Below are 15,094 nucleotides of genomic sequence, written 5' to 3' on the forward strand. Positions count from 1 at the left end.
AGAAAAGAAAAAAACCTAAAGCAACACGTAAGTATTCCCTAGTCTTCCACCTCTTATTTTTAAATACTGATAGACAACATGTTTATGACTTTTCTTTTTTAAAGAAGTTGGAAATAAAGTATAAAAACAACACCACAAGACTGGTTTCTGGAACAGGCTCCTCCCTGTAGACCAGGAAGAAGAACAGGAGGGCACGACACTGTCAGAAGAGAGCCAGAATCTGTCAGTAAATGCCCCAAAAAAAGTCAGGAAGGCCAGTGGCTAAACCAATCCTCACTTTGACTGGCCATGCTTACTCTTTTCCTTTTTTTTTTTTCTCTTTTCTTTTTTTTTTTATAAAAATGTTTAAAAAAAAAAAAAAACCCACACCCCCATATTAGCAGCAGGTGGTTAATTCTTGCTCTGCTTTAGTGACTCACCTGCATATTACCACACAAAATCCATTTTACTGACCAACCTGACAATTTCTGGCATTTTCGATTCACTGTGTTCTGGACAAAAGGTCATATCACCATGTTGTTTCTCTCTTTAGCTGTTAAAGCAGATGACAGTTACCAACGGGTAACCAGTAAAAAGGCAGACATGTAAATAACTGATACCGTGGGAGATCACCCATTTTCTCCTCAAAAATGAACTTGTTCTGCTTACTGACAGTTGACCTTTCTACATGTCTACACACAATATTCAGTCATTCATCCCAAATAAGGAGATCCGTGGTGTGCATGTAAACATTACTCCCCTCTCCTTGATCTTTGTCCTGGTCTAAAACCAGAGGAGGATGAGCACCAGCGGTCAGCTGTGGAACAGGAAGGGATGGGAGCAGAGCCGTGGCAGTTTGCTCAGGTGGTACTACGCGACGCAGGAAGCTACCTTTGTCATCCAGTGGGGACCACGATTAACCTGCCACTTCCACTGATTCAGTCTGAAGAATTTAAACGTTAAAGAACCCTCAGATGTGAGCTAATACTAAAGTAGAGAAACCAGCTGCAGTCAAGACTCCAGCAGGGTCATCTCATCTAGCCTGACCACCAAAGCCACACGGCTGCTCATCTGCAAGCAACTTAAACTTTACAGTGTTTTCTACAACACCGCTAAGATGATCCAAAGCAAGAACAGATGAGATACATTTCAAATTTCATTTAAAAACAAGCAGCTCAAAACAAAACAAACAAAAAAAAGCACTCAATGTCAGATGACTGCAACAGAATATCTGAGAGGCTCAACGTGTTTGTTAATGAGTCTATAAACAGAGGATTAACGACAGACTAAATTGCATGTGAGCATGCTCCATGCCACTCTGATAACAGAGCCACCCGACAGCACGTGACTACTGGTTTAATCCTGTGAATAAAACCGTTTTTCTTCTGTTGGATTGAACTGCTAGCTAATACACCTCAAATTTGTTTAAAGCACCATTTTGAGGAGCACTCAACATATTTAACTGGTGATCTGTCTCCTTTTGAGGGCTGTTTTAAATGAGCTACAGCATATACAAGTAAGAGAAAAGTGCAAAACTAGGAAGTGATGCCCTGGATTTCCTGTCTCATCACGGCCACTTCAGAACTTCATACGTCCCATCCCTTCATCTTCCAACTTCACACAATCTTAGCCTTAAGTCCAGGCATGAAGTCCACTGGTGGCCTTTTACAGTGGTACTCATTTACTGTGCTGTCCATTTCCCCCTTTCATCTGTCAGGTCATCCAATCAGGAAACTTTGTTGTCCCAGCTCCCTGTAATTCATGAGCAACTTTATCAGTGTTACCAGTCAGCTAGATTTTTACAAAGGACTCCTAAAGAGCTTTATCAGTGTAAGTGGCTTGTTGAAAAGTAACTGTACCAGCGTTTGGCTGGTCGCTGGTGTCAATTTCCCACCCAGATGGTAAACCCACAGGTAAAGAGCCCGATGGTTTACAGCGGTAGTCGTTTACTATGTCCCTTCTTTCCCCCCTTCATCTACCCACCTGTACCTCTCCATCAAGCTTTCCAACCCCAAGACCCAGGGTAAATTCAGTCCAACAAACAGCCAGATTACAGCGGTAGTCATTACTGCACTCTTGTCTTCCCCTCCCTCCCTATCCCATCTTGTAATCCCACTGTCCCTCCCAAGCCCTATCCCTGGGTATGATAACCCAGGGTGAAAACAGTCCAAATATGATGGCTATTTTACAGTAGCACACATTTATTGCTCTTCTTTCCACGACGAGCCTGCAGTGCTGCCCTGGTGGCCATCTCAAACACCTCCCGCACGCCGTCCTTGGTCTTAGCAGAGCATTCCATGTAGCCGAATGCTGCAATCCGTCCGGCCATGTCTCGGCCCTCTTCTGACTTCACTGGCTCCTATTAGACGAGGAGAACAAATAAAAATTAGGTTTAGGAACACGCAAGCTGCAAGATTTGCTGCAGTGACTGACAAGCAATATGGCACCATTAATACAAGCAGAACACTCAAAATGCGCTCCCATTTAGGTCAGAAAGTAAAACCGAATAAAAAGTCAGGTACCTGCTTCATCTTGGCCAGCTCTCTGCGTGTGTGCTCGTCATTACGCAGATCTTTCTTGTTCCTACCAGAATGATGGGAACGTTTGGACAGAAGTGTTTGACCTCTGGGGTCCACTTCTCAGGAATGTTTTCTGCATTGGACAAAGACCAAAGGAGGGAGAAATGAAACAAACAATAGATGGAAATCATTCAATCGTTTATGTATTATGACTGTGAGATTAAGATTTTATTCAGGAGCTATTATAACCAATGTGGCTTTTTTTTTTCCCCCAGCTGTAAGATAGACCTTCCTGCACTGAGAGACCACTACAACTGAACAAAAGAAAAACTATTAAAGTAGTATTTGCATATTTTCCAGTGAGGTTGTACTGAACTGAATCCTTTCCTACCCCATGACAGTGGACTGGTTTATCTTTATGTAGCTCTCTGTGTATCTCAGAGGTGGAAAAAAAGTGCTGATGACTATATAATCCCAGTTATTCATAGGAAAAGCACCAATTTGATGTCACAGCAGCTGCACTTAAATTTAAATCTGCTACCAGAGTAAGATCAGAAGATGACAGTGCTCTGATTAGTCTAACATTTAAAAGGCACTTTAAAATTTGAGCTGCAGCAGATATAATGAAATTCTGCTTCTGAAAAAGAACAAAGAGAGATCTGCTTTATCGCCGCTGAGAATCAAACGTGGTCTTACTTGGTCAGCAAAAATGCTGCTTTGAAGATAAGTGACAATCTTTAATGTAATAAGACGTTGTTTTATTACAACTATAAATGTCGTCTCATTAAATCTTATTTAATTAATGCTTGGCAGTTTCATTTCCTGCTGCTTTTATCACTTTACTTTATGTACAGCCATTTCCATGTGATCATGAAAGTGCTGTTAATAATCATTATGAGGAAAAAGATAGGACTTTATGTTTAACAGCAGGAGTGGATGCCACTGTATGACAAATGACTTGTTACACGCAAGCAGCTCTTCTGCAAAGCACACAATCAAAACACTCCAGAAATAACTCTTAATGAAATCAGAAATGTGGCGAACACAGAGAAGACACATTTGCGGTTTTTTATGTCATGAATGTATGTAACTGTGAGTGTGTTTGTACGCACCCAAGCTGTCAGGGCTGTCTATGGAGAAACACATGAGGATGACGTCAGTGTCTGGATAGGAGAGAGGTCTCAGTCTGTCATAGTCCTCCTGACCCGCTGTGTCCCAAAGAGCCAGCTCCACCTGACACACAGAGTGAAGAGAAGGACAAAGGATGAGATATGATCAAAGGAGAACAAGGAAAAAGAAAAAAGTAGCATTTCCATCTCGATACGCATAACTTTTATACTGATGCCAGCAAATAAGACCTTGCAACTTTAAACTGGCAAGGATTACTTAATCAGCAAATATGATTTGAAAAAAAGATCTGAGAGTGAGATGTGCCCTTCATGATCTGGAAATACCGAGAGTGTTTGTTGCTTTCTTTCAGCTGTTGCCATCAGACAGTTCAAATCTTCTACCCTCAACCTCATAAATACACAATTTTAAATCCGCTTAACAAATACATGCATTAGCCAGGAAATGAGAACATTTATTTATCGTCAAAGGCAATATTAGTGTTGGTTTATCTTACTGCAAAGAATTGGTTCATTTAATACATGTGAGAATTTGCAAGAGGGAGGGGAAAAAAAAAAAAAAAAAAAAAAAACACCAACAAAATTCTCACATTAATGGTGCCTTTGTTCATTCCTGATAAATACTCAAGCACATGCCATTTAACCTGAGATGATACAAAACATGACTGTGACATAAAATCCTCTTTATACAGACTGCAAAGCCAAACCATAAAAGACAACATTTGGGAAAATGTCACACTTCGAGTAGCTTGAATCTTCTGCAGCGGCACAGGAGGTTAGAAATCAGCCAGCCAATAAAGACTTCACGTCCCAGAATCCTATTAACCCACAAAGAGGTCAGGGCTCATGAGTTTGTGACTGATGAGTGAGGCTGGCTGCCGCAGTTATCTGGGAAGGACTAACTCCACCCACACGCGATATGCGTGGAGTGCTACATAATCAAATCGACTCAACTGCTGAACGGAGCGTCCTTCTGTATTTTATATAAACCTCACTCAGTGCAAACAACGAGCTACAGACACTCAGTAAAACACGGTGACTAAGCTGAAAAAGAAACCAGACTTAGCAGATGACTGCTGTTGTGTGAAGGAAGATGTGAAAAATGGAACAGTACAGTTTTATCAACACTTGCTCGCTTGGCCCTGAAGGTGGAATTAAAGTGCTGAGCATGATTAACACCCAGGAAATAAAACGAGTCTCACTAACAGCACAAAAACCAGTGCAGATACTAAAAAGAAGGGAAGGATGTGCTGTGACATTTAGAAGACCCAAGAAGATTATGTCAGCTGCGTTAGTTAAACATTCATTATTTATTTAAAAATAAATAAAATCAGATAAGAGTTCTTAAATCTCATTTATTCACATTAAAACTGTTTTGTTTTTTTAATCTAGATTGGTCAGCAGGTCTAAAGATGATTTAGTCCATTCACCCCAAGACTCCACCCTTACATGAGAATGACAACCAATAGCTAGCACAGTAGTGCCAATCCCTGCAGGTGTCTCACCTGTTTGCTGTCCACCTCTATGTCAGCAACGTAGTTCTCAAACACAGTGGGGACGTAGACTTCAGGGAACTGATCCTTGCTGAAGACAATTAGAAGGCAAGTCTTCCCGCATGCTCCATCCCCCACTATTACCAGCTTCTTACGGATGGCCGCCATCCCTGGTGGAAGACAGAGGAACATTTTAATCAGGGAGCCACAGTTAAAGCACTGCATTACAGCAAAGCATTTGACTGCATAAGCCACCTACTGTAACCACTAGGAGAATTACAACTATGCTGAGGACAGAAGAAAATGTGAAGGTTGAGAGTGACATTTGTGCCACAGAGCAGAGTACTGCATGCATACTGCACCATGCAACACTACACTTAACACCTTTAACCACATAGCTGGAAAGCAGCTCTGAGCGTCAGAGCCCCCCGGAGTGTTATGATTAATGAAATCTGAAAAATATGATTTCAAAGACAAAAATGTGCTGGTATTATCTGTGAATAATGATAAAATGAGAGTTTGAAAACCTTAAGGTATATTTAATTGCAAAAAATGGCCAGACAGGAGCGGGAATCATTTTGCACTTGAGGGTTTGTTAAACAAAATGGCAGAGGAAATTACGTATAAAAGGAAAACCTGACAGCACAAACTTCCTGCAGGGTACTACATATAGATAAAGACAAAGTCAGCTTAATCTTCCACATTTTCAATATAAAACATGTTTTTTTTTTTTAAAAACACAAATAAACAAAACTGCCTTTAAGCCATTTGCCTCGATAATCCAGTGTCTTGTGCATGTATGTGCTCATGTGCAGTATGCCAACATAAGTATAAGAAGTGTAGCATTAACACTGTAACACTCATAAATGCACTGCACATTTCTGCCCTATCCATACACAACATCACAAAGGCACTGCACAGTGCGAAAAGACGTGAGCTACTAGGAAATACAACTGAGTCAAGGTTCCAGTAAATTATTACTGTAAATGACCCGACAAGCGCATCAGTGTGGGTGTGAGATGAACTTGCCCAACCGAGTTAAAGGAAGTTGGTGCAAATGAGCGACAAGCAGGCTTGTGTCACTGCTTTGCAGCAGCTTGGTTCAGTCCATATTGGGAAATGGCATTCAGCTGCATGTCACAAAGACAGGAACTGAGTGCCAGTGTTTTGGATTTTCTGCTGAACTGGACCCACAGCCTTTAGAACTAAGAGTTAATTTGCACTGCTGTTTGAACTATTGAAAATACCTTGGTCATATTTAACCAAAAAAAAAAAAAAAAAAAGGATCAAAAAAACACAAAACAGGAAGAGAGATGGTGACTTCTCTTCATACATTTTCCTCATTTGTACAGAAAAAAAAAAAAAAAAGCTAGACTTGTTCAGCTGGACATACTGAAACGCTCTATTCACCAAGCACACATCAAACACAGCTCATTTGTCATGGTGGCCCTGCTGCTTAGACTTTCACACCAACACAGTACATGTACTGTGTACTTGCTAACGGCACAAGGACAACAGGACCTCACATAGCGAGGGTAATAAATCACATCCCTGAATGGATACTCCCTCCGAGCTCTGAGAAGGTACAGCAGTGTGAGGTGCCAATCATGATTCTCTACCCTGCTATCTCCATCACAGTGAGTCAGGTGGAGGTGTGGTAGAGAGCAAACTGCTTGACACCTCCCCTGCTATCTTTCAATCCATCAGCAAAAGATGTGGAGCAGTTCTGGAGAGGTAAGAAAGCAATTCTTTGTGTAACTGGTCCCTTTAGTCAGAGAATTAGAGTACCAGTGTTTCACTCAGGCACCACAGTTTAATGCAACCCAAAAAAATGTTTTTATTTTATTTTCGTCCATACAGTAATTTGTTGGCAACTGGAATTTTCAAATACATGCTGCTTCCATACTCTTCAGTTTTTTGGCAACATATTCAGTAAATTTCAGATGAAAAGCCAGCTTTTCCTTAAAGCACAGCACATCTGGGCATAGGGCTCTCTTTCACCACTAAGATTTTTTCCACAGAAGACATCCATCAGCGTACCAGTTAAATTCACACATGCCCCGTCACTTGCTGCCTACAGTGCTCTTTCCTGTGAGCTTCTCTCTCACGGTTTTAAAATTTGCTTGCTGGGCAGGGCAGCTATAGCAGAGCTGTTAATGCTTCGGCCAGGGCTGGCTTCTATTGCGCACTCAGTTGTCTTCATCTTGGGCAACGTTACTTTTACTTCACCAGTATGACCCCTGCTCTGCTCAGTTAGTCCCTTTCCACAGAAATGATGAAACAGAACAGGGGATGAATATCTAAGATATTTTCCCTCTTTTTCTTCCAAATCTTAGTCCCGCTAGTTACCAATTCTAAAAGCACTGTGAGCATCCTATAAATGGTAGATGAACTGTCTAAGTAGGACATCAGTGTCCACAAATCAGACCTCCCCCGCCATGACTTGAGCATTAAAGAAAAAGACAAGAATTGGGGCAGCTGTAGCCTAGAGGTGGGTATACGGTCAATTTGACCACTAGGTAAAATGAGTATGTGGCCTCTTTTTGACAAATGGTGATTATGTGTCCATGCCCAAGTCACTGACAGCACTAACCATGCTTAATAACTAACAGGAGTCTTGGCAGTGAAACTATAAAGCAGGTTTAAGTTACAGTTTCAGTAAATACAATTAAATATAAGAAAGTATGACCTAGTACAGAACAAACAAAACAACAACTATATAACGTTTATAAGGGCAGGGTTCTAGCCAGCGGTTGATCGCCCGGCACTGCGCCTTGTTGAGGTGCCGTCGTGCCGGGCTGAGAATTCCAGCAGTTAGCTATCAGAACAGATCGCTACTGTAACACTTAGCTACTGCAACACTTAGCTACTGCCGCAGCCATTAGCATTAGCAAGCGGTTGTTCGGTACATTCAGTCGGTACTGAGAGGGGACCCCCACCACCCCACCCCCAGTCATATGCTCGATACCGACACACACACACACACACACACACACACACACACACACACACACACACTGTGCATAAAGGCAACATCAGGAAATTTTTTGGATACAAGTTGTTAGGGAGATAGTAGGCCTATAATAATGGACCAAGTACAAATCCATGCAATTTTCTAGTTAAAAGTGCAAAGTTACATAACGGTCTACATTATTTGAATGCAGTGCTCCAGTCTTATTTTGACTTATTACTTTTCCACTCATGAATGCCAAATACAAGAAAGCCAAAAGGTGTGTTATCGTTTCCATACCTGTGAGTGTGCTAGGATCAGAGTGACGTAAATTCTGTCATCAGACGCTGACTGCAGGTTTTTACATACCTGCCAATTTTGAGTGCGCGTGGACCCGTCTGGAGACTTTACATTGCAATGTAACAACTACACATGCACCTTTCAAGTGGACTTCATGGAGTCTAACAGTAATGACTACTTGTCCTTGGTGTCTCCGGCTGCCCGTGTGCACAACAGCATATTCATTGCTTAATCATTCATTTTCTAAAAAGCAGATGTACTCCAGTGAAAAAGTAACAAAATAAACCATAAGCCTCATCAACATGTTTCCAACAAACAGAATGTACCATTTCCACACATCATCATTGCTGACTGCTGTTAAAATTTAGGCAGCCCAGATTTCATAGGCATGCTACATTTAAACAATAGAAGTGATGTAACAGTATGTGGACCAAGTACAGAGCCTGTTTAAAGCCTGGTGGGCACATGCTTGGACATACCCATCTCTGTGATAAAGTAGATAGTGGGAGAGCTGATAGTCAGTAAAGATAGCATGTTGTTTGAGTTTTATCAAAACATGGCTGGTTACGCAAGCTGTCGAGGTAAGATGTTACTCCACTTGTCAATCATAATCATGGAGATAACAAGGACTAGGCTACACATGCAAATCCCTACCCCATCAGCACATTAGTCAGCAAGAGACTATTAGATTAACTCAAAATGAGAGAGATGTTGATAACAAACAGGATCAAATTACAGAGAAGAGTACACACAGAGAGCAACCAATGACAGCTGGTTAATGTTGTCATTGTCGTCATCAACTGATGGCCCCAAATGGTTAATACCGTCTACACACTTAGCTGAAAATCAATCAATCAATCAATCAGTCAATGCAGAACTGATTTTCCAAGTCTGCGTCCCACAATTTTCACTCACTCAAGTCTCCACCTTTTGAAATTTTTTTTTAAAGTAGGCAACTGGTTAACTCATGTAAGCTGTCTATCAAACTCAAATCTGTCAGTATTTTTGGCTGCTTGTCAAACCCACCCGTGCACAGACACACAACCACTTTCAAACGAAACAAAACTATTCCATGTTTTCACACATCACTCAAGTCCTCAGTCAAACTCTATTCTGTAAGCATTGTTACATTGTATGACAAAGCCTTAAATGTTACCGTGTATCTGATGATTCATCACCCTGTCTTTAAAAGAAAAAAAAAAAAAAACTTTTAGAAAATGCCACGCATTCATTCGCCACAGTGGAAAATTACCCCAACTTAAGGCTGGTTAACTAACTGCCAGCTTATAAATATTTCAGTTTCTGACAGATATTTGGCACATGCTTCTCTTCTGTGACCTAACATGCATTTCTGTGGGCTGCAATAATTTATATTAATCCGGTGAATGGAAAATAGTATCAATGTGCACAGCACATACAACATGTAAAAATGCAGTATAAAAATATTGCTCTTGAAATTGGTTCTCAGTCTGCTAAAGCATATAAAAGCTTGGGAATGTGTTGTATGACTAGGCTGGTGACCAGGGCTGTATTCAAGAAAAAAAAAAAAGAGAAAGAAAAAAAAGTGTTTACATTTCAGCCATTTTTCCTTAACATAATCCATATTTAATATTCTATGTAAGCAGCAGTTACCTGTTATAAGTAGTTTGGTTGAAGTGCATGATGTATGAAATTACTTTGACATGTTATGAGCTTGTAATATTAGCTGCCTCTGGTCAAGAGAATCCTGTAAATTGTAACACTGCAGTCTTTGCTAATCGATTGTGTTCATGTGAAGGATGGACTTAGAGAGAGTGACTTCACACTGGTCTAAGCCCTGTTTGTTGACTAGATGTTATCTCAGGCTACCAAGTACAATGTTGCTGAACTTGATTCAACATTGTGTGGAGTCCAGTCTGTCCCTGCTAGTTTGCCAAAGGTGGCTAGCGAGCCATCTGCAAATATCAAACTGATGTGCTGTCAGAGCAAACAGTGCAGATGAATCTATCCGCCAGAGTTTCAGTTTCGCCCTTCATGCGATCAGACTGATAATTCATTTAGTTTAAGCGTGCAGCATTTCTTTAAAGCCACGGTGCAGTTCATACCTTAATTTTCAGGCACAGTTTAGATTCCCTGTTATTTTCAACAGAAATATACATTTTTACCACACTTGTGATCACTTGATCATGACCAAAATAAAACCTCATTTTTCTTTTGTATTTCCAGTTCACTTGATACCTGAATAACTTTACCAGACTAGCATACTTTAACTGACAGCACTAACAGCTAATGCAGTAAGCTGAAACCACTACGATATATTGTGGGTGCTTACATCGCAATTTTGGGTCTCAGTTTTAGAATTTATTTTTAAAATATGCACATTTGTGATGTCCTTTCAAGCCCAGTTTTATAAATAGGAAATGTGTTTACAGTGTAGTGTAGTGTAGAATGAACGAGACAATTGTAGATTAACGGCAACAACAGTGTGGGCCTCATTAATACAGTAAATGTATTAGAAATTTAGGTTTCTATATTACATTCTGATAATTGTTTAAGTCCTTGATATCTAGACCTTATTGAGTGACACTGACAACTGAAGGCACCTTCAGCAATGACCCATTAAAAAAAAAAAAAAAAAAAAAAAAAAATTACACTAGTAAAAGCATTACTGTCACCTTTAAATCCTCAATCAACTGATTCTTGTTAACAATTTGACCATCCACATTTATGTTCTGACTCCATAATAAATCCCACAAGACTTTATAAGCGCAAGTTAAGGGGGCCATTAAGAATATGAGACAGCTGATCTTCAGACAAACAGTGCCAATAAATACGCTCTTTAACATTTAATATGTTATTTTAAAATGTTTATGCAAATGGTTTGAATTAAAACAACAGAGCTTCTTTGGTACAAAGCCCTGGAGAAAACAAGAACTTGTATAGCCATTGTGCATAATAAGCCTACAGAATAACCACCAACCAAGATGCAAATTACAGCCATGGATTCATCATCATCCTCAACTTTGAGCTCGTCTTTGTCATCATGCACATACTGATATATATATAAACGGTATGGATAAGTAGTCTTAATTAGTATGAGATTATTTTGACAGCCTATTAAATGGCCATTTATCTAAATTGAATACTGGTCAGTGGTTATCTTCCTCTATTACAGTGGAGGGGATATGAATTTAGTTAACAGCATCAAGGGCAACAGTGTGCAAGTCCTGCAATAAAATCTTGCTCATGCGAGTATGAAGCGGCACAAACAGAGTGATGGGAGGATATTCGACACTGGAAGGAATAATGTTAATATTTACTTTTCTTATTACTACAATAATAGCCCCCCTTTTAAACCTAGATGTGGAAGTCAAAGTTTTATGCTGTGCGCTGAAATTTTAGCTACTGGCTCTTGCACTGCATTACATGTAACAGTTTCTCATTATTAGTCAAAGAAAAAAAAAGAACAGGAAATGCTTCTGCCAACTTGGCAATTACTTACACTGCTGCCATTTCCCCAAGACTGCATTACATCTCTACTTTTGACTTCAACTGTGAGAACATACAAAGTCACACCCGAGATACTGTCACATCAACAACCACCATAACGCATAAAAATGACGATGATCATTTTGGCATCGTCAAGCAACACCCGTGTGGCGGGTTTGAAAACTGACTTCTGTTTTAAATGGTATCCCCCAAGATACAGAAAAAAAAAAGTTGTGTATCGCTTGAGAGGAGGGCTCCTAGTGTTAAACCAAACATTTTTAAAAACACAGCTAGCCACTGGGTGGGTCACCAGAAAGATGGCGTCATCACGGAGGCAACAGATGGCTAGTGTGTCCGCAGTGGAAGAATGGGTGGGTGGCCCACATCCAAACTACACACACACACACACACACACACACACACACAACACACGTACAATTCATCAGAGGTAAAAACCTGCTCACACCAAAACGTCTCATTAGAAAAACACAACACTTTAAAACCTAATAAGTAGAAATGGTGCGCCCAAGTATCGTTGACATCTCCTAAAAGCGCACAAAACGAGGAGAAATGCGGATTTTAGGGTTTTAAAAAAGGGTTTTTGTAATATTTGACGTGTTACAGGACAATTACAACCCACCTATCAGCTACACTAACAGACAAGCAAGCAGAGGCGCTGGGGAGCCGCCTGATCAGCCGAGGCAAGCCAGGAAAAGCACCTCATTGTTTGGTTAAGACTCGCCAATCTAGGCCAGTCTTTGCGGTTCAGTTTCTCTTTTTTTTTTTTTTATTTTGCCTTGCTAAGTTTGCACAGTTTGTTAACACTACTAGGTACAGCCTGGCTATGTTTTTTGGGAGTCAAAAGACTTTATACAATAAGCGCACAGTAGTTTTTTTTCTTCTTCAGTACAACTGTACGACAACTGCGGAAGAGCCACTTAAATAGAGATCGGCTCGGAGGAAAAGCTAACTTAGCTACCGTAAGCTAACCTCGCTAGCTTTTAGCTTTGCTAGCACGGCCTCGCTAAGCTCCGGGCAACTTTCCACCCATCCAACCATCCGCCCATCCATTTTCTTCCGCTTATCCGGGACCGAGTCGCGGGGGAAGCAGCAGCCTAAACAGAGAAACCCAGACCTCCCTCTCCCCAGCCTCCACCTCCTCCTCCAGCTTAAACGATTCTCCTCACTTTTAAACTGAACAGAGCGAAAAGAAGCAACACTCCGTGATAGCCGAATATCCCAGAAAGTTATTTACCTTCAGTTTATGTGCCTTGCAGTTGGATTTTTCAGTGTTTTCTCGGAGCAAAGTTGCTTTTCCGACCAGCCGGCTCGCTCGCAGCTTCCTCTCGTCCAAATCTGATACAATGAATTAGTTGACGGGAGCGAGCCGCCAAGGGTTGTAGTTTCTAGCTGAGGGGGAGGGGTGGCGGGCACGAGCCTGAGAGCCACACCTGCGCGGGCACGACTTGGTATGAGCACTTGTGGAAGTTTGTACTGTCAGGGTGTTATGTGGAGCCATAAACACCGTCCATTTTCACATGTGTACTATTTTTCATAGCACATAATGTTTCTAGCCTACCAAAAAGAGTTTTACAGGAGTTTCCAATTACAAGTAATCTAAAATAATCTCTTACACCCCTACACGGTTTCCAAAATGACTGTAATATTTTTATATACCTGAACAGTAACTGGTGTTTTAGCATGGGCTTCGGTTCCAGCTAATTTGAGCTTTTAGCTCAATAAGCGGCAAATAACTATCACTGTACTGGTCCGGTATAAAATAAATTATGGGGTTATGTTCCCCACGCACAAAAATATTTTAAGAATAGTTAATTGAACCCTAGTTACACCCTTAAGTTATAATTCCATAAATTGCCAGAGCCTAACTGCAGGAAGTAGTCTATGCCTACTACCCCACCTGGCGGCCGTTTTAGGTAAATGAAGCAAATTCAGAGGTAGGGAGGCCAAATCATGTAAAATTTGTGGGAGAGGAATTAGCTCATGCAGTGGTGCAAGACAGTAGTTAATGCCACTTGATTAACAAAGACACATGTTTATCTGCAAGTGTGAACACTTCTGTAAAATCAGAAGTTTAGGTAGTTTGCTGCTCAGGTGTGTGTTCAATGTCTTGGAGGAAAGAGATCAGAACTGATCTTAAAGAAGCAATTGTTGCTGCTCATCAGTCTGGGAAGGGTTATGAGTCCATCATTTTACAGTGAGAAAGATTATTCACTTGTGGGAAGACATTCAAGACAGCTGACAATCTTCCCAGGAGTGGACGTCCCAACAAATTCACGCCGAGATCAGACTGCAATGCTCAGAAGAGACTGCAAAAAACCCCCTAAAAGCTACATCTCAGACTCTACAGGCCTCAGTTTGGAGAAAGTTCTTATGGCTAAAGAGGACATGGCAGCAAGACTTAAATTTACAAACTTTGACCTGAACAAACCACAAGACTTGTGGAACTCTCACCATAGTGAGAGATCTTTGGCCGTAACCTACAGCGTCATGTTTCGAGGAAACTAAGCACAGCATATGACCACAAACATCAGCACAAATACCTCATACCAACTGTCAAGCACGGCAATGGAGGGGTGATGATTTGGGCTTGTACTGCAGCCACAGGACCTGGGTAGCTTATGAACTCATCTGTATTCTAGTCAAATGTGAGGTTGTCTGTCCAACAGATTGGTGCAAACTGGGTCATGCAGCAGGACAACGATCCCAACTACAGCAGCACAGAACGGCTGAAAAAGAAAAGAATCAAGGTGGTGCAATGACCCGGTCAAAGTCCAGACCTCAACCTCATTGAAGTGATGTAGTGAGACCTTAAGAGAGCTGTGCATAAACACTGAAGCAACGCTGTAAAAGAGTGAGTCAAAAGGCCTCCATGATGATGTGATATATAGTCACAGAAAATGATTACTTAAAGTTACTTCAAGGTGGTTCTATATGCTACTGAATCCTTGGAGTACTCAATTTTTTACTGCACACAAAACTCTAAAAATCTTTTTTTTTTTTCCATGACTGTACACAGAGCACAGAAACCCCCGGATCGAAGATCGACAGCAGGGTCCCAAATACTATAACCGTAACACAACATTCACTAAAATTTCATACAATCGCCTTTTATTTCATACAGAGATAAAGAAATATATTTGAAAACCAACAGAAGTCTGTGTGACTGCCACAGTACAGAGAAGGAAAGATGTCCTTAGTGTGAATAAGATCTGCTGGAGCAAAGGTAGAGCCAGAGAA

The 15,094-nt window shown here is 40.9% G+C and overlaps 1 pseudogene; it reads right to left on the reverse strand.

Moving 5' to 3' along the window:
- Positions 1-2,058: 2,058 nt before the first annotated feature.
- On the reverse strand, positions 2,059-13,287 carry LOC115782497 (rho-related GTP-binding protein RhoA-B-like; annotated as a pseudogene).
- Positions 13,288-15,094: the final 1,807 nt, after the last annotated feature.

Source organism: Archocentrus centrarchus, chromosome 7, assembly GCF_007364275.1.
Source record: "Archocentrus centrarchus isolate MPI-CPG fArcCen1 chromosome 7, fArcCen1, whole genome shotgun sequence".
Classification (NCBI taxonomy): Eukaryota; Metazoa; Chordata; class Actinopteri; order Cichliformes; family Cichlidae; genus Archocentrus; species Archocentrus centrarchus.